This window comes from Orycteropus afer, unplaced genomic scaffold, assembly GCF_000298275.1.
Source record: "Orycteropus afer afer isolate SDZICR_OR568_19922 unplaced genomic scaffold, OryAfe1.0 scaffold00010, whole genome shotgun sequence".
Taxonomy (NCBI): Eukaryota; Metazoa; Chordata; class Mammalia; order Tubulidentata; family Orycteropodidae; genus Orycteropus; species Orycteropus afer.
This window is the reverse complement of record NW_006921597.1, coordinates 1,603,566-1,629,742: the sequence shown is the minus strand read 5'-3', so window position 1 is coordinate 1,629,742 and position 26,177 is coordinate 1,603,566.

The window sequence follows — 26,177 nt, the reverse complement described above, 5'->3', positions numbered from 1 at the left end:
CTAGATATCTATCTCTGTGTTTCTCTGTCTCTTGGTCTCATTCTACACACACACACACATATGAAGAACAGTCCTCTTATTCTATAACCTGGTTATGGGGCAGACAGTAGCCTAGGCCTACTCCACAAGAGTTTGCTTCCTTTCACTCCTCTACCCAGCCCCACTTCTCATCCTGTGATTTCTGGGAACCACAGTACCTACCATAGCTAAGGGGAACAGTTCATCTATAAGATAAAGACAATTTGGAATTCTCCCTCCATTGGGTAAATCTTCCTTGGCAAGCTCTGAAGAAGTTTGTCCATTCATTGTATGCTACAATTCCTTTGACAATAAATCATATATTGCTTTGTGACAGCTCTTTTATCGTTGCCTTTAACAACTGTTTAGCACTTAAATCTTTCGAATGTTTATGTCTTGCTCCTGGAAGCAGGAATTATGCCTTGTGTCTATGTTTCATCTACAGTCTCCACATGATCGACACATGATAAGCATTCAGTGAACATTGGTTAACTTTATACACAATTTCTTCCACTTCTTGGGAAGGGGACTAATTACCCATCTTGACACATTCTGTCCCTTTCTGGATATTCCTGTCCATCCAACCCTTTCTTATTTGTTTCATTTCTTTTTCTTCTCAGTTAACTCAACCGAAGTTATGTTTACTTGCTAATCACCTTCTTTGGGTCCTACAGATGAAAAGTAAACCCAATTTGGAGTCTGACAATCTTTCACTATATGATGTCAGAGTTTTCTGGATGTATCATATGACCTTGGCTAAGGCACCAGACTCTTCTGAGCATTCATTTCCCACCCAATTATTATCTTTCCTCTCTCAGGTCATATTGCTAAAACATATCTTCCAAAGGACATCAGTGTCTCCCTATAGCTAAATCCAATAGACCCTTTTCAGCCTTTTAATTTTGACTTCTCAGCACATTTGTCCCAATTGACTGGTCTTTCCTCGTCTAAACACTCTTCCCTCAGCTTTCATGACAACACCTTCATCTGGACTTCTTTTGACTTCTCTGGCTTTTTCTTCTCATTGCTATAATTCCTATATTTGCTAGTAAAATAATAGCTAGCATTAACCAATGCTTGTTGTTGTTGTTGTTGTTATGTGCTGTCAAGTCAGACCTGACTCATAGTGACCCCTCCTTGGGTTTCCGAGGCAGTATCACTACAGACTCGGAAGGAAGGTTGGGCAATCCTACTTCCGTAGTGATACTGCCTTGGAAACCCAAGGAGGGGTCGCTATGAGTTGGGGCCGACTCGACGGCAAATAACAACAACAACAACATCACTACAGAAGTAGATTGCCCCATCTTCCTTTCTGGGAGTGGCTGGTGGGTTTGAACCTCCAGGCTTCTGATTAGCAGTCAAGTGCCTTAGGCACTACGCTACCAGAAGTCCCAACCAATGCTTACTATATGCCAAAATGTATGCTAAGCTTCTGTTCTATAAACCAAAAACCAAACTCACTGCCATCGAGTCGGTCCCAACTTATAGCAACCCCTCCATGGGTTTCTGAGGCGGTATCTCTACAGAAGTAGGTTGCACAGTCTTCCTTCTGTGGAGTGGCTGGTGAGTTTGAACCGCCAGCCTTCTGGTTAGCAGTCAAGTGCCTTAGGCACTATGCTACCAGAGCTCAACTTTATTTACTATTCAAGTTTCATTTTAAGTGTCACTTCTTTTGGGGATACTTCTGTAGTCCAGGTTAGTTGCTCCTGCTGGCTGTGCTCAGGGACTTCCTCCAACATATATGTTTACTTCCTCCAAACATAATTTACCACACTTCATTGCAATTATTTTCCAAATATTGATGTAGCCTTGTCTGTTATAATATCTTGAGCATCTATTACAGTGTGCATAAAAGGCTCTCAAAATACATTGAATGAATGAATGAATGAATTACACAATACAGTTAATTATAACTACTTCTCAATTACATAGGAAAACTACATGAGATAATATATATGATTCTAGTTTGTAACTGCAAAATTGTAGAACAATCTTCCCAGAAATAAATGATTATGAACAGTTGATCCTCTCCCCAACTTTTCCAGATTCCTTGTCCTGTTTCTGAACCCACCAACTCCCTAAGAGCCAAGAGATCATGATATGTCAAAGTCCTATCCGGTGACTCCAGCTAAGATTTGACCCATGCTGTCTATCTTGAAGATTCCTTTCTGATCTAGGAGCTGCTTACTTTCCATACCATATCTGTCAGTGCCATCCCCAGCCTGGCTCAATCACCAGCTGCTGCCAAACCTTACACTCACTCCTGCATACCTTCAGCTTAGCTCTGGTTCAATCCAAATTGGTTCTTTAGGCTGATTCCCCCTACTCATTCCACCCTCAAATTCAGTCAACTCTTAGTAACTGCCATTGCTCTAAGGATCAGTATCATTGTGCCCAAGTACCCCAAGAGTTTCTTGTGCGTTCATTGAATTCAGAAAACTTTAGGATAGGGAATACTCTAACCCAAAGTTCCCTGATCATAGATATGGAGGAAAAATAAGTGAGGAAAGAGAGAATGGTGATAGATTTTTAAAGCAAATCCTCAATCAGTGGATTATTATAATGGACAAGGAGGTGGAAATGGACATGAGAAAAGAAAGAAAGAGAGTATATGTGAAAGGTGCTGGGTGAGCAAGTGCAGAACCATGGATTGTTTTTATATGGCCTTTCTAGCCATGATCTTGCAACTCCCACCAAATGATCGAGTGGGACTATCCAAATAATGTGCTAGTGGCCCACAAAGTGATTGGACAGCTTTCTAAGAATGCAAATAAAGTGCATGGCACCCTTGTGGGGGTGGAACCATGCAAATAAGGTATATGGAACACTAACAAGGGGATTGGCCAGTTTTGCCATCCAACTAGGCTTAAATTAAGTCATCTCAAAGGTGGGAAGCAGGGGCCTCACAACCACCAAGAAGAACAGGTAGGAACAGAACATGTCCTTTGGACCCAGGGTCCCTGGGCTGAGAATCTCCTAAACCGAGGAGACAAGAGAGACAGAGAAAGAGACAGAGAGCACTGTAACACTGAGCTGGCGCAGGAGGGTGAAAAGCAGCAGCAGAAAAATGGCAGAAGCAGAACCAAGAGAGTGGCACAAGATGGCAGAGTAGGCACAGTGGGCTTTCTGGCTTCATAATTACAGTGGGTATGCCAGCCCATGGAGTGACAAATGATAGCCTTCAGGCAGAAGCTTCTTTGTGGAGTAGGGCACCTCCAGGCATTTATTCTCAGAACTAAAGAGCTATGTAACACTTGCCTGAGAAAGGCAGAGTCCATACCAAGGAGTAGAGGCACGGAGAGGCTGAGGGCCAGCGAGAGGCCTACCTATGGGCCTGGCAAATAGGAGGCTGTCCTGATAAAAGAACTATATCCTCTTTACTGATCCTGAACTATAATCTATTAGTTCCCTAATAAACTCCATAACTGTGAGGATGGTCTGTGAGTTCTGTGTGGCCATTTGTAATGAGTATTGAACCCAATAGAGAAGTAGAGAGTGTCATGAGAGGCTTGTTGTTGTTGTTGTTGTTGTTGTTATGTGCCGTCGAGTCGGCCCCGACTCATAGCGACCCCTCCTTGGGTTTCCGAGGCAGTATCACTACGGAAGTAGGATTGCCCAACCTTCCTTCCGAGGAGTGGCTGGTGGGTTTGAACTGCCAGTCGTCTGGTTAGCAGGCAAGTGTCTTAGCCACTATGCTACCAGAGCTCCCCATGAGACGCTTAGCTGGTGTCAAAATCGGTAAAAAGTTTGGAGAGAGGGAGGTACATATGACCTCTGTCTCATGGGAATCAGCCTTAGACTGATTGTTAGGCTGTTGTTCTTGATTTTTCTTTCCCCTTATGAAGCTAGAGATGGTCAAATGCCCCTGTCACACCATTTTTACAGCAACAGAGTAAATCAGTCCTCCGTGTTCATCTCTGTTCCTTCAATGGCCCATCTCACCAAAGCATGGGTCAGGATAATGTCTCTGACCAGCTCCAAACAGAAGTGGGTATCCCATCCTTACCCAGTGTAAAACTACACAGGACCCATATTTGATCTCTTATGATTAAAGTAGAAATGGAATTGCCTTTTCAGAACCATCCTTTTAACTTTGAGGCCAAAATCAGGGATAATCTCAAGTGACTTTTTTCCCATCACCAGAGTTATGTTGTGGAAAAGTCAATCACTGTATCCAATGCTATAAATAAATAAATAAATACCCAATAGCAAATATCCAACTGGTTCATTCCCATAAGGAAAAAGTGTAGCAGAATCCTCCTCTCCACTTCAACACTTGCTCCTTAACTAAGACTCTTATTATTTCTTGAAAACCAAATGTTCTCATTCACCTGATGTTACCCATATAAACACATGAGGGGCCTTGGACCATCCTTGCCAGGAAAGGACAAGCTCTTAATACCACAGATTATTTTTCTGGAAGTCTAAACACTGGAAGCATCCAAACATTGTTCCTGTGCAAAAAAAAGAAAAAATAAGTAACTGATTTGTTCAGTTGGAATTGATCTCTCTAAACTCCCGAGAAAGTGCTGATTTGTATACTCCAGTGAATACCCTCCCACCTGTTTATATTCACCTGGATGCAGGGGCTAGTGCTCAGCTTCCTTTTTGTCTTTCTTCCTCTGCTCTGATGTCACCCCTCTCTGGCTCCTGTGTGCCGAGCTACTTTCCTGTCATGTGTGGCTCCCAGCCCCACCCCATACTGAACCCAGAAGCAGAAGCAGCATTGCTTGTGTGACACTCAGTGTGCTAAACTTACCTGCACATTTCTATATTTTTACTGTGCAATTTGGGGAAGTGACGGAACTGTCATAATGTGCATATTTAAGTCTCTGAGTTTTAAATTCAACAGAGAAGGAGGGGAAACCAAACAAAAACCAAATACACTGCTGTGGAGTTGATTGCAACTCATAGTAATCCCTCCTTGGGTTTCTGAGGCAGTATCACTACAGAAGTAGATTGCCCAACCTTCCTTCCAAGAAGTGGCTGGTGAGTTTGAACTGCCAGCCTTCTGGTTAGCAGTCAAGTGCCTTAGGTACTTGTGATGGTTATGTTTGTATGTCAACTTGGCTAGGCCTGGTTGAGTGACTGGGCAGCTGGATGTAGTATTCCCCATGATGAGACTGGTAATCAACCCCATGGTGGAATCTACTGTGAGCAGTTGAGTAGCTGCCTTTGGGTATGTGGTCTGCTTCCTGTATATAAGGAGAAGCTTTGAGAATGGTCTCTAGCCTATGGCATGCTTGGACCCTGCATGTAGCCTTGTCGTTGCTCAGCAGCCTGCTATGCTCTGCTGACCTTGGGACTTACAATGGACTTAAGTTAATGGCCTGCTGTGCGGTTTGGTAACATCGGGACTGTGCCTTTTTCCTTGTCAACCTTGGGACTTCTCAGCCTCAGCAGCCAGCGGCTGTCTGAGTAAAGGAACACCTCTAGCTCCAGTGGGCTGGGAACACAAGGTTGAGGGACTTTCACCCAGCCCCTAGAGCCTGACACTTTGAACTTGGACTTAAAGCCTCCAAATTGTAAGAATAAACTCCTGTTTGTTAAGGCCATCTCATTTGTGGTATATTCTTGTCAGAGCGGCACTAGGTAACCAGAACAGTACTGTACTACCAGAGCTCCCAAAAAGGAGGGAGCTCATGAAAATGAGAAGGGTAGCGGACACATTTTATAATACAGTCATGCATCGCATAACGTCTGGTTGTTGTACAATGTGTGATGCTTTTGTATCAGTGTTCCCAACCCCCATAAAGCCTATTATATTAAATATTCAAGGTACATAAAATGGTTCATAATAACAAATGGGTGCTACTTTGTGTCACACATCAAAACTGTATTACTATTTTCACTGTATTATTATGTTAAAGATCTTTTAGTGTATCTGAAAGTGTTTCTTTAATGTTTTTATGCATAGAAAGTTATGGTATATGCTGTATACTAAGACAAAAACTTGACTAACTGACATTAGATACAATCCATAACTAACTGTTCTAACTTATGTGCAAACTTGACTTAAAGACAGACATAGGAATGGAACTCATTCATAATCCAGGGACTTCCTGTATATAATATAATGTTCATACAATGTCCAAATCCTATAACGTCTTCTTTCACAGAATGTATCATGGATGTTAAGCAATGCATGACTGTATTTCAAGATATTAGTCCTAGAGCTTTGGTTTTTTCCTAATACTCTCAAAACATCACTGCATAACAACTAGCTAGAATGATGAGCACCGCCACCTTGGAAGGCAGCCAGTCTAGCAGTATCAGGAAGATAATACAGTTTTAGAACTGGAAGGGAACTCAGACCTAATTTAGTTCAATGCGCTCATATAAATGTAAGGACAGTGTGGCCCAGAGAGGTGTCCTTACATGCTCAAGGTCACCGATGGAGTTTGGTCTAGAACCCAGGCTTGTAGGACCCAAGGCCACACTGGCCAGATTCAGACACAGGACTTGAATAACAATAGCATCTGCACAGAGGGTAGAGGGAGGCAATGGTATAGGAAGTGAAGGTGAAGGGAGCTGGAGGAATAAAAGCAGAAAGGGGGAGCTGAGGATGATGCTTTATAAGCACAATTTCAAACCAAATGGTCAAGCTGGAGGCATTCAGGAAAGGAGCAGTCCAAGATGGGCCGTGGATGGGCAGCAATCAGACGCTGGGGGATTCAGTGGGAGTCAAGGCAACCAGAAGTGGAGTCACAGAGACTGATCTGCAAACAGCACAGGATTCTCCATACAGCAGATGCAGCTGCAAAGTCAAGGGCAGTGTTTAGATTTATGGAGTGTGGATAGGACTTTTGGTCAGCATTGGTCACCTCAGCCAGCCCTTTGAGTCAAAGCCAAATCTAGATGAGTTGCATTATTGACCACAATAAAGGGAGGATGAATGGTGGCTGTGATTGCCTGTACTGCAGTCAGCCTTCAGGATGGCTGGAAATTTTGATCTGGCCAGCACTTGGCCCAGAGAAAGAAGTCCCAATGACACAGTGGTGGCTGTGAACAGCAACAGCTTCAAGGACAAAAGCCAGGACACACTAACCTGTGATCCAGGCACCCACTTTGTCATGGGTCGGAGCCCAACACTCACCTTCAGAATGAAGCCTCCCTGGGAGTTGGGCAGTGAGGAGAAGAGGTTGAAAACAGGGAGAACAGAATGGACTATTTTCATCTCATGGATTCAGAAGCTATCAGGGGAGCAGTAACAAAATATTTGTGTCACTGATACTAAAATGGCAAACTGTTTTGTTGCCAGTATATTCAAAAGATTTTGTCAGAAATCTCAAGTCAGTCACTTAACTTTGCTATGTGTCAGGCTAAATCAACACAATGTGAAAGCATCTGGATGAAAATGAAACGTCTCTGTCAGTTGTTTGGGTGTTTTGTCTACCTGACATCAAACAGCTGGATTCTTGTAAACATTTGGATGACGCACTGAATTTTTCATTTTTCATTCAGATCACAAAATCATAGACTCTCTCCAGCTTGGCAGGAACTTAAAGGTCATCTAATCCCTGATATTTGGCATCGCCTCAAATGACCTGTTTTGAATTATTGTGTAAATCAAACATGGAGATACGACTATGTGTTATGTCTAATTATACACATTGTGTCTTATTTAAACACATGTTTATTTTAACATTTTGTTCTCCTTGGCTGTTTAATTGAATTTTAAATGAATCATTTACAGGGTAAACTAGATTATTATACGTATGAAAATACAATGAAATCCTGTAATTAGCCCAGACTTGATTTAAAAAAAAAAAAGAATAAGCAGAAAGAAAAAAAAATGCTGCAGGTGTGTAAATGTTCATAAACTTTGTCTATACACTCAACACAGAGTTAAGGGCTACATGAGAGTTATCTTTGCTAATAGGGCTAGCATTTGGAGAGAAGTTTGCTTCACCTCGTTTTCACTTCCTTACTTATGTCTACCTTTGACAAGCTCAAACCAGGTGCCTATTCCTAGACTGAGGCTGATGGAAAGTAAGGGCAAACAACTGTGAAATTCATTAACTCCAGAGATCTGCTTCAGCATCTGAATATTCCTCATCCAGATGGCCAAGGCTTCATCCCACCCCAGCCCCCCCTCAACATTCAGAGAGTTCCTTTAAAAACATTCACTGAAACACAGCTTCGTAAGGAAGATGATCTAAGGAAGCTCTCTCTCCCATAGATTCCACTTCTGGTCTAAAGTCTGTGCTCCATTTTCCTGACAATCTGTATGGAGCTTTCCATTTTTTACAAATTCCTCTTAGAGCTACTGTCTCATTTATACTGGTAGGCACCCTAGAAATGGGTACAGCCAAATTAAGATATAGCAGAGAATGGAAAATATTTTCCCAAACTAAATAACATGTGTGCTGAGTTAATATGATAGTCTGGGGAGGAAAAAAAATGAAGTAAGAAGGTCCAAGAAAAGGAAGAAAGGGGTGAAATGAGATGGTGAGTCAATGAGGCAGGGAGATCTGGGAAGTCTGTTCTGGATGGTAGGAGATGTAGATAAGGAGGTTCTTCTATTTGCAGTGATGAAAGCTTATAATGGGATGGAGGAGAGGAGGTAGGAAATCAATCAGTCAGCCGGCCAGCAGTACTTGCTGGGTGCCCACTGTGCATAGAGCATCCTCAGTACTAATAACTGCAGGAGTCAGCAAGGCTGTAAAAGGCCTTCCAACAAGAGCTTGAAACCTAGCGGAGGAGACCACCATAGAACAACACCTCTGTGAACTTATGAGAAAACAGAATCATATTGAATAATGAGGGGAGCAACAACCTAAGCAGGCAGCAGTACAACCATATGCACAAAAATAAGTCAAGCAATCCAGAAAGTACATGTTTTATATATATGTATGTCAGAGGTAACATTTATTGAGTGCTTACTTTGCACAGACATTGTATTAAGTACTTCATACACATTATGTCTTATACATTCGAGATATGGACAAGCCCAGGAAATCTAAACATCAAGTAATATGCCCATTCATTTTGGTATGAAATTAAATAAATGAAAGGATAGGGAATAGAGATTTTGCAACAGACTCTGGCATTCAAAGATTTGACCAAACTAGTTGTGACTATTCATAGCAACCCTTAAAGTATAAATACGAAACGAGATGCATTGCCATGGAGCCAAATCCGACTCACAGCCCCTCCATGGGTTTCTGAAGTGGTATCACTATGGAAGTAGATTTCCCAACCTTCCTTTCGAGGAGTGGCTGGTGGGTTTGAACTGACAGCCTTCTGCTTAGCAGTCAGATGCCTTAGCCACTATGCCACCAGAACTTAAAGTATAGGACATGGATTAATTGATATTTTTCTCAGTTGTAAGTTTGACCCATGGTGGGAGATGATTCTCTCTTAACTTTCGGAAGAAAATTGTTCTCTGTGACCATCTGCATATCCATACAACTTCATTGCTCAATAAGTTTTGTGGAGTTTGTCATCAATCTTTTGAAATTGTACTTTACTGTGTTGGTTGGAGGAGCGCTCGTGGCACAGTGTGTAAGGCATTTGGCTGCTAATCAAAAAGTGGTTGGTTCAAACCCACCAGCTGCCCTATGGAAGAAAGATGAGGCAGTCTGCTTCCATAAAGATTTACAGCCTTGGAAACCCTATGGGGGTCACTATGAGTCAAAATCGACTTGATGGCAGTGAATTTGGTTTTTTTGTTTGGTGTTTGATGGGGGAGAGTTGATAAGGCATTTGACTGCTCACCAGAAGGCTGGCAGTTCAAACCCACCAGCCACTCCTCGGAAGGAAGGTTGGGCAATCTACTTCCATAGGGATACCACCTCAGAAACCCAAGGATGGGTCACTATGAGTCAGGTCCAACTCCATGGCACATATCAACAACAACAACATCACTACGGAAGTAGTGCCCAACCTTCCTTCCGAGGAGGGGCTGGTGGGTTTGAACCACGAGCATTCTGGTTAGCAGTCAGGTGCCTTAGGTACTATGCTACCAGAGCACCTTCTGTAGTGATACTGCCTTGGAAATCCAAGGAGGGGTCGCTCAATGGCAATGGGTCATGATCACCCCATGTGTGGTAAACTATCATTTTACCTAAGAGTTTGAGGAGTTGCGAAAGTCTTAAGAGGAATACTTCACAATAGAAAAGTGTTTCCTGATTTTAGAGAGATGTCAAAGTCTGCCTTGGTATGGGCAAATTCTCCAATGTCTATTTTTAATCCACCACGGCAGTTTGCATGGTATTCTTCAAAGCATTTTCATATCCACAGCTCCATCTGATCCTTATGTTAACCATGTGATAGACTTGCCAAGTGGTTCCATTGTAATAAATAACAATACCAGTCTTAACAACCATTAAAGTAATAATAGTAGCTGGCACTGAGAGTATTTACCACACACCTAGCACTATGCTAAAGGAACTCTGGTGGCATAGAGCCTAAGGTATTTGACTGCTAACCGGAAGGTTGGTGGTTCAAACCCACCAGCCACTCCATGGAAGGAAGACTGGGTAATCTATTTCCATAATGCTTTACCACTTTGGAAACCCAAAGGGGGTTGCTGTAAGTCGGAATCCACTCAATGGCAGTGGGTTTGGTTTTTTGGTTTTGAAGATACGGTAGTAGTGGAGTCAGAAAGTCTATACCTGCAATTACATTAGTGATGCAGTTGTGACAGTGTTGCCTTTCCTAAGTCTCCTAGAAGTAACATGTAGATATTACTCAGAGTTCTAGAATGGAGAATTTTCAAATGCATTTTGTATGAGCCAATGTTTTCTCAAAGTCCTCTTCAAAGGAAAACTGAGTCCCCCCTTGCACCCCCCAGAGCTGTTGTTTGAAGAGAGTGGCCACGTTCTGTACCACAGGAGCCCGTTCTTTGCCTGATTGAATGCATAGTCAACACCTGACATAAAGGGGAAAAAAAAAAAAACTAGTTGCCATTGAGTCAATTCCAACTCATGCTGACCTCATGTGTGTTAGAATAGAACTGTGTTCCATAGGATTTTCAATGGCTGATTTTTCAGAAGCAGATCAGCAAGTCTTTCTTCAGTGGTATTTCCGGGTAGAATTGAAGTATCTCTCAGTTAGCAGCCAAGTGTGTTAACCTTTTATACTACCCGGGACTCCAACATAAAGGCTGCTAGTTTGAATTCTCCCACCAGCCACTCCTCAGAAGGAAGATGGGGCAATCTGCTTCCGTAGTGATGCTGCCTTGGAAACCCAAGGAGGGGTCACTATGAGTCGGGTCCAACTCGACGGCACATAACAACAGCAACAGTTTGAATTCTGGAGAGTAGCTCCAGTAGTGCGTAAAGCTCTGTAGCATCAGAAGTGATGATTAAGTAGGACAGTAACATTCTCTTGAGAATTCCAACTGGGGAATACCAAAAAAGTAGTCAAACAGTGACATGAGAGCATCAAGAAGATAAACACAGAAAAGCAACTTGAGAGGATAGCTCAGGCATGCTTGTGGTGAAGGACCACTTCTTGGCTTAGATCCTTTCAGTTCCCATAGGACATTTCACTCACTGTGAGATTACTATTGCCAGATGCCTTGTGATGTCTCTCTCTCTTATTCCCTCAGCTTAGCCTCAGTAAGACCCCACTGACTGAGGTACCTGAGAGAAGTTGGTTCCTGGAAAACTGGATTGTCAGAGCTGGTGGGGACCTTAGGGATCATCTAACTCTGGTGCTGCTCAAGGGGTAGTCTATGGACCAGTGAAATCTACCAATGTTCCAGTCTGCAGGAAGTAAGTATGTTGTTGTTATTTGCCATCAAGTCAGACCAACTCATAGCAACCCCTCCTTGGGTTTCTGAGGCAGCATCACTACGGAAGTAGATTGCCCAACCTTCTTTTCGAGGAGTGGCTGGTGGGTTTGAACCGCCAGCCTTCTGGTTAGCAGTCAAGTGCCTTAGGCACTATGCTACGAGAGCTCCCAGAAGTAAGTATAGAAATTGAAAACAAGTATTTAGAAATTTTTGATGCCGGCCACATCCAATTTTATATGTACTGAATTTAATAATTAAAAAAACTGAGGCATTTTGTAAGTCTATGTGTCTCTTGTTGTTGTTTCCACCCTTCCTTTTTCTAGTAATTTATTTTTATTTTGTTTAACGGAATTATCAGTATATGATGAATTAGAAATTGTAAAAAAAAAAAAAATTAAAAACTGGTTCTTCGCAATAGATAGCTTGAGAAAAACTGATCTAATCCACTTTTTTCAAACTGTGGTGACCCTTTAGAATCATGAAGTTAAAGTATGGACATCAGCATAAAAAAAAATGGCATAGAAAATATCAGGGTGCATTGCATGCAGTAAGGTAAATACTGTTTTGTGAAAGCTTTTTTTTTTAAATATATGTATGTATATATTTATGTATGCATTTCTATATGTATATACAATAGGAAAATGAACCTGGGATCCCCATGTTATGTCTGTAAAAGGTGCCTCTGCTATTCTAATATGTGTAAGGAAAAATATGTGCATTCATTGGAAAACTATGTGCCTGAGGCACTTGACTGCTAACCAGAAGGTTGGCAATTCAAAGCCACCAGCCACTCCTCAGATGGAGGATTGGGCAATCTACTTCTGTAGACACTGCCTCAGAAACCCAAAGAGGGGTCCCTATGAGTCAGAAATGACTCGATAGCACATAACAACAACAACATGTGTTGTCTATAGCATACCCTTCTGCCTTGTCTCATTTTGCTTCTATGAGAGCTATTTTAAAACTCTGTAAATTGAACAAAATTAGGCCAACTAATGAAATAGGATCCCTAGATAGAAAGGAAACCCTTGGTCCCCAGAATGGCTGAGGGACTTCTTCCTGGGTTAACTTTCTGCTGCCGCCACTAGAGGAATCAGAAGAGAAGAGAGAATATCATTCAGAAAGATCCAAGCCGGCTGTGATTTTGATTGAGGCTGTAATTTCACTCCCTGGCCTTATTTCCATGATATTTTGTTATTTTGTTGTTGTTAACATTTTCACATTTAACATTATTGTGCTTTAGGTGAAAGTTTACATACCAAACTAGTTTTCTATTCAATTGTTCGTATATATGAATTGTTCAGTGGCATTGGTAGAGATCCCTACAATGTGTTAGCACTCTCCTCATTTCCATGCTGGGTTCCCTGTTCCCATTAGTCCAGTTCCCCTGCCCATCCCTACCTTCTCATCTTTGCTTTTGGGCAGATATTGCCCTTTTGGTCTCTTATAGTTTATTGTTCTAAAGAACACATTCCTCCTGGGTATTGTTTATTTTATCCGCCAATCTATTATTTGGCTGAAAATGTTTCCATGATATCTTAAAGTACACATCTCTTTTACTACAGCCCAGAAAATCTAAAGATACAGATGAATATGGACTAGGCAAATTAGAAGTACAAGATCTAAGATATACCAAGAAAGATTACTAGCCTAAGAATCAAAAATGTAGATTTTAGACTCATTTGACCCCTAAGTTAACCATATGATCTTAAACGAGTTACTCTGTGAATCTTCTTATTCACTGTCTTGGTGAATATCTTTCAAATTTTTTACTTTTCTTTTTTTTTTTTCAGTCATAAACCAAGAAACCCCAAACCCACTGCCATCAAGGCTATTCTGACTCATGTTGTTGTGTTGTTGTTATTTGCCGTGGAGTTGGCCCCAACCCATAGCGACCCCTCCTTGGGTTTCTGAGGCAGTATCACTACAGAAGTAGATTACCCCATCTTCCTTCCGAGGAGTGGCTGGTGGGTGTGCACTGCCAGCCTTCTAGTTAGCAGTCAAGTGCCTTACGCACTATGCTACCAGAGCTCCCTATTCTGACTCATAGCAACCCTATATGAGAGAGTAGAACTGCCCCCATAGAGTTTTCAAGCCTGTGAATCTTTACAGAAGCAAACTGCCTCATCGCTCTGCAGCAGAGCGGCTGGTAGGTTTGAACCACCAACATTTTGGCTAGCAGTGGAATGTTTTAACCACTGAGCCATTTTCAAAAGGAAACTTTCACACAACATCAATTTGCAAAACAACCTGAGTCACCTGGTTCAGCAGGGTGTCTACTTTGCTTCAGCTCCTTCTACCATGGTGGCCTCTGACTACAGTGCCCCCCTCAGGACTTTTAGTGAAAAGCACCAAATTTAACAGCCCTAAAACTCCTCCTAGTGATAAATCTTACATTCAATAATTTTATCTCTGTATTAAAAAAAAAAAAATCCTTTTCAAACTATTCAGCCCCTTGCTTCCTCACTCACTACCCCCTTGATTGTCTCCAATTTAAGCTCTGACCTTTAGAGTCCTTGTCTCATCTTCAGTTCTTTCGGCCCCTGGGACCCACCCCATAGCTTCAGTTCAAAAAGTATCTATTGTATTACAGTGTTCTGTTTAATTATCTGCTTACCCTACCAGACTCTGAGTTCCCTGAGAGTGGGAATCCTGTCTTGGTTCCCTGGGTGCAGCACAGTGCCTGACCTTCTTCTCTGCTCCTAGGACACACTTCCTGGTTATTACCTCCACCTGGCCCATGTATCTCCTTAACTTGAGGCTCACATACACAATTACTTGCCAGACAATTTCACTTAGGGCATCTCATGTTGTTATTGTTGTTTAGTGTTGTCGAGTTGGTTCCGACTCATAGCAACCCCCACGTACAACAGAATAAAATATATTTGGGTCCATTTTTGCAATCATTGTGCCAATCTATCTCATTGATGGTCTTCCTCTTTTTCCCTGACCATCTACTTTACCGAGCGTGATGTTCTTCTCCAGGGATCGGTCCCTCCCTGTATCATGTCCAAAGTACATGAAACAAAGCCTCACCATCCTCACTCCAAGGAGCATTCTGGCTGGACTTCTTCCAAGACAGATTTGTTCGTTCTTCTGATGTTGCCGAAAATTCCAGGTTCTGCTCAGCTTGACTCTTTCCAAACCCCAAAAGACAAAGACTAAGGAGGGGAGTGAGAAGGACAATTTTGTTTTGTTGGCCAAGAAAAGGAGACAGCCGAGGCCAGTGCCTACCAAGACTGCTTGGGAGTGGGGTTGAGGGAGGCTGTTTTTATACGGTTTATAAACAGGACATTATACAGTGAGTGACATCATTACATTCGTAAACATACTACACAGGTGCAGTTACTACTGATTACATCACATATACATACATGATCAGAAAATGGCAGCTGAACAGGGGCAGAGAAGTTATTATGCTTGAGGCTTCTAATGAGCTGAAGTTAACTCTAAGTCACATAGACCAGCTGGAACTGGCCCTGGATGGTGATTGTCAGGAGAAGTAGATACTCTGACTCACAGGTCAGCCTATGGTCAGGCCTTATAAAGAAATGGAGCAATTTAGAAACTGTCTCACTGGCAGTTCATGGTATAGTCAATATTCTTCACCAATAACATAATTCAAAGGCAGCAATTCTTCTTCAGTCTTCCTTATTCATTGTCCAGCTTTCACATGTATATGAGGCAATTGAAAATACTATGGCTTGGGTCAGGCACACCTTAATCCTCAAAGTGACGGCTTTGCTTTTTAACACTTTAAAGAGGCCTTTTGCAGCAGATTTGCCCAGTGTAATAGGTGGTTTGATTTCTTGACTGCTGTTTCCATGGGCACAGATTGTGGATCCAAGTAAAGTGAAATCTTTGAAAATTTCAATATTTTCTCCATTTAATGTGATGTTGCTTGTTGCTCCAGTTGTGAAGATTTTTGTTTCCTTTCTGTTGAGGTGTAATCCTCATCAAGTCTCCTTCACTTTCACCAAGCAAGATTGTATCATCTGCATATTACCAGTTGTTAATGAGTCTTCCTCTAGTCCAGACGCTGAGTTCTTCTTCATATAGTTTAGCTTCTGGGATTATTTGCACAGTGAACAGATTGAATAAGTATGGTGAAAGGATACAACCCTGACACACACCTTTCCTGATTTTAATCCACACAGTGTCCCCTTGTGCTGTTTGAATGACTTCCTCTTGGTCTATGTACAGGTTCCTCATGAGTACAATAAAGTGTTCTAGAATTCCCATTCTTTGCAATGTTAATCATAAGTTGTTATGATCCACACAGTCAAATGCCTTTGCATAGTCATTAAAACACAGGTAAGCATCTTTCTGGTATTCTCTGTTTTCAGTCGAATCCACCTGATATCAGCAATGATATGTCTTATTCCACACCCTCTTCTGAATCCAACTTGAATTTCTGGCACTTCTTTGTCAATGTAATGCTGCAACCATTTTTGAATTATCTTCAGTAAAATTTTACTTGTATGTGATAGCAATGGTATTATTTGATAATTTGTACATTCTGTTAGATCACCTTTCTTTGAAATGGGCACATGTATAGATCTCGTTCAGTCAGTTGCCACCTTCCAAATTTTCTTGGCATAAATGAGTGATCACCTCCAGTGTTGCATCCATTTGAAACATCTCTATTGATATTCCGCCAATGCACCAATGCCGTCAGTGCAACTTGACCATCTTCCTTCACTACTATCAGTTCTTGATCATATGCTACCTCCTGAAATGGTTGAATGTCGATCAATTCCTTTTTGGTACAGTGACTCTCTGTATTTCTTATATCTTCTTTTGATGCTTCCTGTGTCATTCAATATTTTGCCCATGTTGTTGTTAGGTACTGTCAAGTTGGTTTCAACTTACAGTGACCCTAGGTATAACAGAGTGAAACACTGCCTGGTGCTACACCAACCTCATAATTGTTGCTGTGCTTGAGGTCATTGTTCCAGCTACTATGTCCGTTCATCTCAATGGGGGGCTTTCCCTTTTTCGCTGACTCTCTACTTAACCAAACCATGATATATCCTTCTCCAGGGACTGGTCCCTCCTGATAACATGACCAAAGTACGAGAGACAAAGTCTGGCCATTCTCCCTTCTAAGGAACATTCCAGTTGTACTTCTTCCAAGACAGATTTGTTTGTTTTTCTCACAGTCCATGGTATATTCAATATTCTTTGCCATACCATAATTCAAATGCATTAATTCTTCTGCAGTTTTCCTTATTCATTGTCCAGATTTCACATGCATATGAGGATATTGAAAAGACAATGGCTTGGGACAGGTGCACCTTAATCTTCAAAGTGACATGTTTGCTCTTTAGTACTTTAATGAAGTTTTTTGCAGAGATTTGCCAATGCAATATAGTTATTTGATTTCATGACTGCTGCTTCCATGGGCATTGATTGTGGATCCAAGTAAAATGAAAATCTTTGACAATTTCAGTCCTTTCTCTGTTTATCATGATATTGCTTATTGGTCCAGTTGTAAGGATTTTTGTTTTCTTTATGTTGAGGTATAATCCATACTGGAAACTGTAGTCTTTGATATTCATCCATAAGTGTTTCAAGTCTTCCTGCCCATAGAATCCTTCATTAGTGCAAAGAGGCTTGAATTTTTTCTTCCGTTCTTTCAGTTTGAGAAATGATGAGTATGTACTTTCCTTTTGGTTTTCTAAGTCCACATCTTTGCATATTTCATTATAATACTTTACTTTATCTTCTTGGCCTGCCCTTTGAAATCTTCTGTTCAGCTTTTTTTTTTTTTTTTTACTTTACCATTCCTTTTAGTTACTCGACATTCAACAACAATTTTCAGAAGCTCTTTTGACATCTGTATGGGTCTTTTCTTTATTTATTTTATTATATTATTATTATTGTTGTTGTTGTTTTTGTTTTTTCTTTCCTTCATCTTTTTTTTTTTATTGAACTTTTGCTTTCTTCATGTGTGATGTTCTTAATGTCATACCATGTCTTGTCTGGTCTTCTGTCATTTGTGTTCAATGCATCAAATCTATTCCTGAGATGGTCTTTAAGTTCAGGTGGGATATAGTCAAGGTTGAACTTCAACTCTTATGGACTTGTTTTAATTTTCTTCAGCTTCAACTTGAACTTGCATATGAGCAATTGATGGTCTATTCTTCAGTTGACCACTGGCCTTGTTCTGCTTGATGATATTGAGTTTCTCCATCATCTCTTTCCACAGATGTATTTGATATAATTCCCATGTATTCCATTGAATGAGGCCAACGTGTATAGTTGTCATTTGTGCTGTTGAAAAAAGGTATTTGCAATGAACAAGTTGTTGGTCTGGCAAAATTCTGTCATGCCATCTTAGCCATAATATCTATCACAAAGACCACATTTTCCATCTACTGATCCTTCTGTTTTATTTCTAATTTTCACATTCCAGTCACCAGTAATTATCAATGCGTCTTGATTGCATATTTGATCCATTTCAGACTGCAGAAGTTGGTAAAAATCTCTAATTTCTTCATCTTTGGTCTTAGTGATTGGTGTGACAATTTGAATAGTCTTCCTTGTAGGTGTATGCATCTTATCTTATCACTGACAGTGTTGTTCTTCAGGATAGATATTGGAATGTTCTTTTTGACAATTAATGTAAAACCATTCCTCTTCAGTTTGTCATTTCCAGCATAGACCATATGATTGTCTGGTTTAAAATGGCTAATATCAGTCCATTTCAGCTCACTAATGCCTAGGATATTGACCTTTATGTGTTCTATTTTGTTTTTGACAACTTCTAATCTCATAGGCTCCTGTGATGGTTAAGTTTGTGTGTCAACTTGGCTGGGCCTGGTTGAGTGTCTGGGCAGCTGGATGTAGTATTCCCCATGATGAGACTTACCAACTCCATGGTGGAATCTACCGTGAGCAGGTGAGTAGCTGCCTTAGGGATGTGGTCTTCTTCCTGTATATAAGGAGAAGGCTTGAGGAATGGTCTCTAGCTTATGGCATGCTTGAGCCCTGCAAGTAGCCATGTCGTTGTTCAACAGACTGCCATGCTCTACTGACCTTGGGACTTTCAATGGACTTGAATTAATGGCCTGCTATGTGGTTTGGTAGCATTGGGACTGCCTTTTTACTTGTCAACCTTGGGTTTGTCAGTCTCAGCAGCCAGTAGCTGCCTGAATGAAGAGATGCCTCTAGCTCCAGTGGGCAGGGAGCAGGAGGCAGAACTGAAGCCCAAGGTTGAAGGGCTTTCACCCAGCCCCTAGAGCCTGACACTTTGAATTCAGACTTAAAGCCTCCACAACTGTAAGAGAATAAACTCCTGTTTGTTCAAGCCATCTCGTTTGTGGTATACACTTGTCAGAGCAACACTAGGTAACCAGAACAGCTCCTTAAAAGCAACACATACAAAACTGGACATAACTTCATTCAGGATCTTCTTCTCTTACTCAAATACTATCTCAAGGAAAGGGGCTGCAATCTACCTGTTGCCCAAGCCAGAAATCCTTCCCACCTCTCTTTCCTTCATTCATACATTCAGTCAATTACTACTTCCATTCAATCTTACCTCTGACAATTCTTGAATCCATGCACTTCTTTCCATTCCCTTTGCCATTGCCCTAGTTCAGGTCACATGGATATTAACAAATAATTTTTTAAAACACATTTTATTGAAATATAATTTATGTACAGTGAAATACACAAAACTAAAATGACATGGGTCAATGCATTTTTTTTTCTCCAGTGTACCTTCCCTTCCCCTCCTACCTCTGGTAACCAACAAAGAACTTTTCCTTCCATATATAAACCTTCCCTTGACTTTTTACAATAATGAACTAATACTATATTTGTCCCTCTGTGATTGACTTATTTCACTCAGCATAATGTCCTCCAAGTTCATCCACGTTATGTGGTGTTTTACAGATTCTACATTATTCTTTAGTGTTGCATAGTATTCCATCATGTGTTTGTACCATAGTACTGTTGTTAGGCACCTAGGTTGTTTCCATCTTTTTGGTATTGTAAACAGTGCTGCAATGAACACAGGTATGCATATATCAGTTCTTCTCCTGGCCCTCACTTCTTTAGTATATATACCTAGTAATGGGATTGCTGGGTCAAATGGTGTTTCTAATTCCAGCTTTTTAAGAAATTGCTATACTGTTTTCCACAGTGGTTGTAATAACAAATAATTTTGATATCTCTTCTTGGGTGCCAGTTGCTGTTCCCCAAAAAATAAATAAATAAAAAGCTTTCATACATTTCTTCCTTAAAGGTTGATACCTATTCTAGGAAGTTAGTACTATTAATGGCCTCATTTTGCAGTTATGGAAATTGATGTAAATTGCCTAAGCTGGTAAGTGTTAGATCTGGGTCTTAAACCTTTATCTCTCTAATGCCAAAGCTCTAGCCTTTAATCATTACATTAAAATAAAAATATTAACTGGTGCTGTGTGCTGCCTATCGGTCTTGCCCCTTTAAATCCATTCTCCACACTGCAACCTAGGGATTTCTTAAAACCTAGAAGTCTTACCTTATATCGTAGAGTTAAAACCCTTCATTGTTTTCCTTTTGTTCTGGGATACAGAATAAACTTGTTAATCATGATATGGACCACCTTAACCTTGCGGGTCTCTTTTCTTGCTGGTATCACCCTTGGTTTCAGTCATACTGAACATTTGCAGTTTGCAGGTGGTATCTTGCAGTACCTCCCATTTATATCTCCTTTTTCCTCTGCCTGGCGAATCTTTCCCCCACCTCCACCCAGCCAACTCATCGTCACACTTCAGTTCTCAGTTCAGAAGTTTCAACTCTAAGAAGCTCTCTGTGACCATTCCTGCTCCTCAAATACCATGTATTTTCTGAAGATATCATTGTTACTCTGCATTGTAAGTGCCTGTTTATTTGTCAAGGAGTCCTGGTGATGAATGGTTAAAGAGCTTGGCTGCTAACTGAAGGTCAGAAGTTCAAACACACCAGCTGCAACACAGGTGAAAGAAGTAGCAGTCTGCTTCCTTAAAGATTATAGACTTGGAAAGTTTCCAATGGAACCTCTATGGGGCAGTTATACTCTGTCTTATAGGGTCACTATGTGTCAAAATTGACTTAATAGCAATGGATTTTTGGATCATTTGTCTGTTGGGAAGGACTGCTTCTGTTTTGTTCAGTGTTGCACTTTGTCTTCAACTGGGTTTCCTTGAGGCAGAGCCTGAGACAGGGATTCTTACTTGATTTTTTTTTTTTTTTTGCTGCTCTCAGGTGAAACCTATAGAGGTATGAGGGAAATAAGGCCCAGGAGAATATCAGTGAAGCTGTGGGTTGAGTTGACAACTAGCCTCAACCTGATCTCAGGGGGAGCTCTAGAACTTGAATGACACCATGGAGTTTTCCTGCCTTGAGACAAGGAGATGAAGCTTTTAACTCAAATCACCAATGTATATGGTATGTGGGGAGTCAGGGCAACTTCCCAGACATCACTGGGTGAAGTACCTCCAAGTACCTCCTACCTACTGGTTTCCAGAGAAAGATGTGGCTTGAGTCCTTAGCAGCTGGAAGACCAATGCACTACGAAGTAATAGGATCTGGGCCTTCAACAGGATCTACTGTACATTCCAGCAACTAGAACATAATCTACCACATCAAACTCAATAAATGTCAAAGGAATAAATGACAATGGTTTCTCATTCATCTCTCTATTTCTCATTTATTCCTGGCTTAGTGATTTTCTAGGGGGTTTAGTCTTCTTTTCAATCTTGATTTTTTTTTAAGTCCTCTAATTTTTTTTCCCCCCAATCTCTCCTGTACTCTAATTTTATAGTTTTCCAAACTTGGGCAGCTCTCATTTCTCACTCCGTGTGTTTCGTTAAGTGCTAAACAAACACCTGAGTGAACATTAATATTTCTACAACTTAATTAGTTGTTAAAGATCTAACTGGGCCCCAGTCAGAATATACACATCTCTTCAAATCAAGCAGGATATGAGGAGAAGGTTCTGTCATTCCAAAAATTATAGGCAAATTTAATGTTTTTTTTTTTTAAAAAAAAAAAAACAGTTGTTCAGAAAAATTTGCTCCAGCATATCTACATATATCATATTTGAGGATCTTCCCAAATGTGAGGATCAATTCTACATAATTTGCTTATGGGTTATCCAGGCTTAGAGCACTTGTCTAGCAGTTAGCTGCTGCCTGTTCTGGTGAACTACCATCAGCAAACTCACCCCCACCTCTCATTACTGGAAGCTAGAGAGAGTCCCGTGGAGGGAAGGAGAGTTTTCACCACAAGAAGGTTCCCTTCTACTCAAGTGGATCTAGGTGCTGACTTTCTTTACTCCTCAGGGAAATTTCCTTTCTGGGAGAAATTCAGCCCAACCAGACTCAGCCAAGTGTTAAGAGCCTTAAGGGTAGAGACCGGATCTTGTTCACCTTTACATAAAAACTAATAATATTTCACACTTGACTGTTTAAAAGTGCTTTGACATATAATATTTCATATGATCCTCACAAATATCCCAATGAGAAAAGAATTATTGTTCCCATTTCACCCATGAGGAAACTGAGACACCTGGAGGTCAAGTGACTCACTTAAGGTCACATAGCTAATAAATAGCAAAGCCACAATTTAAACTAGCATTTCTGATCCCAAATATGACAGTCTTTTCAGAGCACCCTGCTGTGCAACACAAGACCTGGCATGCCATATGCCCTCATTAGTTGTTTGTTGAGTTGAATTACCTATGACTTCTATTATTCATGTCCAGTGCTCCCCTTCTTTAGTGTAGATAACAAGGAGTGGATGATGGGCTAGTCTATGTCAGCTAAAGCATTGTGCCAATGAGGTCAAGGGCAATTCCCAGAAGACTAGTTACTTTTGTCTCAAGACCACAGCAAGGCCACTTAGTTTCAGTGGTGCACACCACCTCTAATAAGCCATTTTTCCTGAGTGCCATAGAGCAACACTAGGGAATAAATAAAAGAGTTTGGATAAAGAGGGTTACAGCTCCTCAAAGAAAAATGATAAACTTTCACATCAAAATAAAAAGAGGACCAGCACAAATATTTAGCAAATACTAAAACAATAACAACGAAGGAAGCGATAATACAATTCATAAACAAAACAAACTCAGCATAGAAAATAATATGGAATAAAAAATCGACACCACGAAAAAGCATATAACAAAAATGACAGCAACAAATTCATACTTGTTGATAATTACATATCTGGCAAGGGACTTATCTCTAAGATTTATAGAAAACTCCAATACCTTAACAGCAAAGGGATTAACAATCCAATTGAAAAATGAGCAGAAGATATGAATAGACACTTCACCAAAGAGGATATTCAGGTGGCTAGCTAATACATGAAAAGACACCCACAATCATTGGCCATCAGAGAGATGCAAATCAAAACAACAATGAGATACCGTCTCACCCCAGCACTGATGGCAAGGTTCAATGAGACAGAAAATAACAAATGCTGGTGGAGATATGGAGAGATTGGGACTCTCATACACTGCTGATGGGACTATGAAGTGATACAACCACTGTGGAAAGCAATATGGTGATTCCTTAGAAAGCTGGAATTGGAGACACCATTTGACCCAGCAATCCCATTCCTAGGTATATATCCTAGAAAGGTGAGAGCCAGGACAGGACAGATATATGCACACTCATGTTCATCGCAGCATTATTTACAATAGCTAAAAGATGGAAACAACTTACGTGCCCTTCAGTGGAAGAGTGGATGACCAAATTATGGTACATACACATAATGGAATGCTATGCTGCACTAAAGAATAATGTAGAGTCTGCAAAACACAGCATAATATGGGTGAACTTGGAGGACATTATGCTGAGTGAAATAAGTCAATCACAGAAGGACAAATGTAGTATTAGTTTGTTGTTGTGGAGGATTAAGGAAAGGTTTATATATGGAGGGAAACTTTCTTTGTTGATTGCCGGGGTGGGAGGGGAGGGGAAGGAACACTGCAAAAAATAAATAAATAAATACATTGACCCATGTCATTTTAGTTTTGTGTATTTCACTGTACATAAATTATATTTCAATAAAATGCATTAAAAAAGGGGGGCGACATCCATCACTAATTCTAGGGGTGTGGCAAAGAAAATCTTATTACTTTCCTTTTTTCCTTAGGAGGAGGGATTAAGAATTACTAGAGTTACTCATAGAAGGTCAATATTTGTTGGATCAAATTCAATGGCTTAAGTGGATCTAGCCAGAAAGGTTTCATGAAGAGGAGGTATACCAGGATGAACAAGAGCAAGGGTACAGGAAGAAATGACCAGCTGGGAAGTCCAATCCAGTAGATGTCAGGCCTTCAAACAGAAGGTCACAAGATACATTGTCTGGTAGAGATAATGTGAAGATTTTGAAGAAAAGTGTCCAGCACTTTTTCCACTGACAAATGGGTGTTTGTTGCACATGAGATGCATTGACTGGGAACTTAAGAAGGTAACAAGCTGATTATGGGTCAGATTCCTTTGGAAAACTTCATGGGAGAGTACTAAACTGGGCTTTGAGAGATCCGTGAGATCTGAATCTGAGGGGAGTGAAAAGAGTATTAATCTTCTAAAACCAATGCCTCATCTGTCATCCTCGGGACCAACTTTTTAAGTCAGTCATTGCTGCAGCCACCAGTTTCCAGCAAGCGAAAGCTGATGGCACTGAGCCAAAAAACCAAACCAAACTCACTGCTGTCGAATCGGATCTGACTCATAGCGACCCCTCCTCAGGTTTCCAAGGTAGTATTACTACAGAAGTAGATTACCCAACCTTCCTTCCAAGGAGTGGCTGGTGGGTTTGAACCACTAGCCTTCTGTTTAGCATTCAAATGCCTTAGGCACGATGGCACCAGAGCTCCCAATAGTACTGAGAACCACTAGCATTTTGTTCCCTGGCTTCTTTGCCACCACTGCCTGCAGGAACCTACTCAACCATTCTGATATATATGCAAACCTGGAAGTGTGAGGATGTTAACACCCAAAGAGCAATATTGCATCAATGGGGAACAAAAACTGTGCTGACAAATCTGAGATGGATTTTATGTGATGTATTCTGCACGGCTCTTCACAGGATCCCAAGTGAGACTGAGCTATGGTTGTTGCCACAGTGGTGATCAGATAAAAAGTAATCATAGATTGGCTTCCTCTTCTTCCCTGTCTCAACCTTTGCAGACTCCAGATCCCTAATGTTATGTCTTGTATCACTTCCAAAATCAACTACCTGCATATATGCCCTTATTTTAGGGGGAGCCTGGACTACAATGATGAATAAATTTGTTCTTTTCCTCCTACTTCCCTGGGGCAAGAGAAAGTCAGGAAATATGGCACAGGGCATTGGGGTGTGATTTCTCTCTAACATGTCTCTCAGGCATCCAAGCAGCTCCATAGGGGACAGAGGTGGTTCAGTGGTAGAATTCTCACCTTCAATGTGGAAGAGTGGAGTTCAATTCCCAGCTAATGCACTTCAAGTGCAGCCACCACTATCAATGGAGGCTTATGTGTTGCTGTGATGCTGTAGGGGTTTCAGGGCAATGTCCAAACTTCTAAACTATATGGACTAGGAAGAAAAGCCTGGTGATCTACTTCCAAAAAATTGGCCTCATTGAAAGCCCTATGAATTACAATGGTCCAATCGTGTTGTGCAAGGGGTCTTCATGAGTTGGGGACCAACCCAACAGCAGCTAACAACAACATGGAGTCTTCACTTAGAGCCACTCCCTTCAGCCAAGAGGATCTTCAGAGTGTGCCTTAAGGCCTGAGTGCTGGGGAGCCAAGCCCTCGCTCCTCCACTCTCAGATGTCTGTGAATGCTGAAAGGGTTTCTGGCATTCCCAGACCCCAGGAGGTGTGGGTGGAGAGAGCCAGCACTCAGCATTCCTGTGATATCCTTTATGACACTCCTACATATATCTTCCTGGGACCCCCAGCTCATCCCAGGTTGGCACTTGCTCAAGGTACAGATACTCAGCTTCCCAGACAATTCAACCCCATAAAGTCCTCCACAGGAGCCATGCCCAGAAGGGCTATTTATTAGGCAGGCTTGCCTTGATCTCAGCAATAGGCCTGACTCTTTCTGAATGCAGACCATGTTGAGTTTTGTGCTTTACAAGTAAAGTGTGGTAACAAGAACTTGGACAGGATCTAAAACAACCAAAGAGATACAGGTTGGAGAACCAGATCTAGACTGAATGCTTAGAGGAGCAGGGAAGATTTCATTTGGTGAAAGAGAAAGATGTACAGGGTAGCTCAAACCAGGAGAATAGAGGTCATATCGGAGAGTTAGATGAGACAAGACCTCCTCCTTGTAAAGGCTGGGAAGGCCTTGAATTTAGGGAAGGTGGGGTGGGAAGATTCCTGGGAAGAGTGGAGGAGGAAGGATTACTAAATAGTTTTCCTTGGTGATATTAAAAAGAGCAA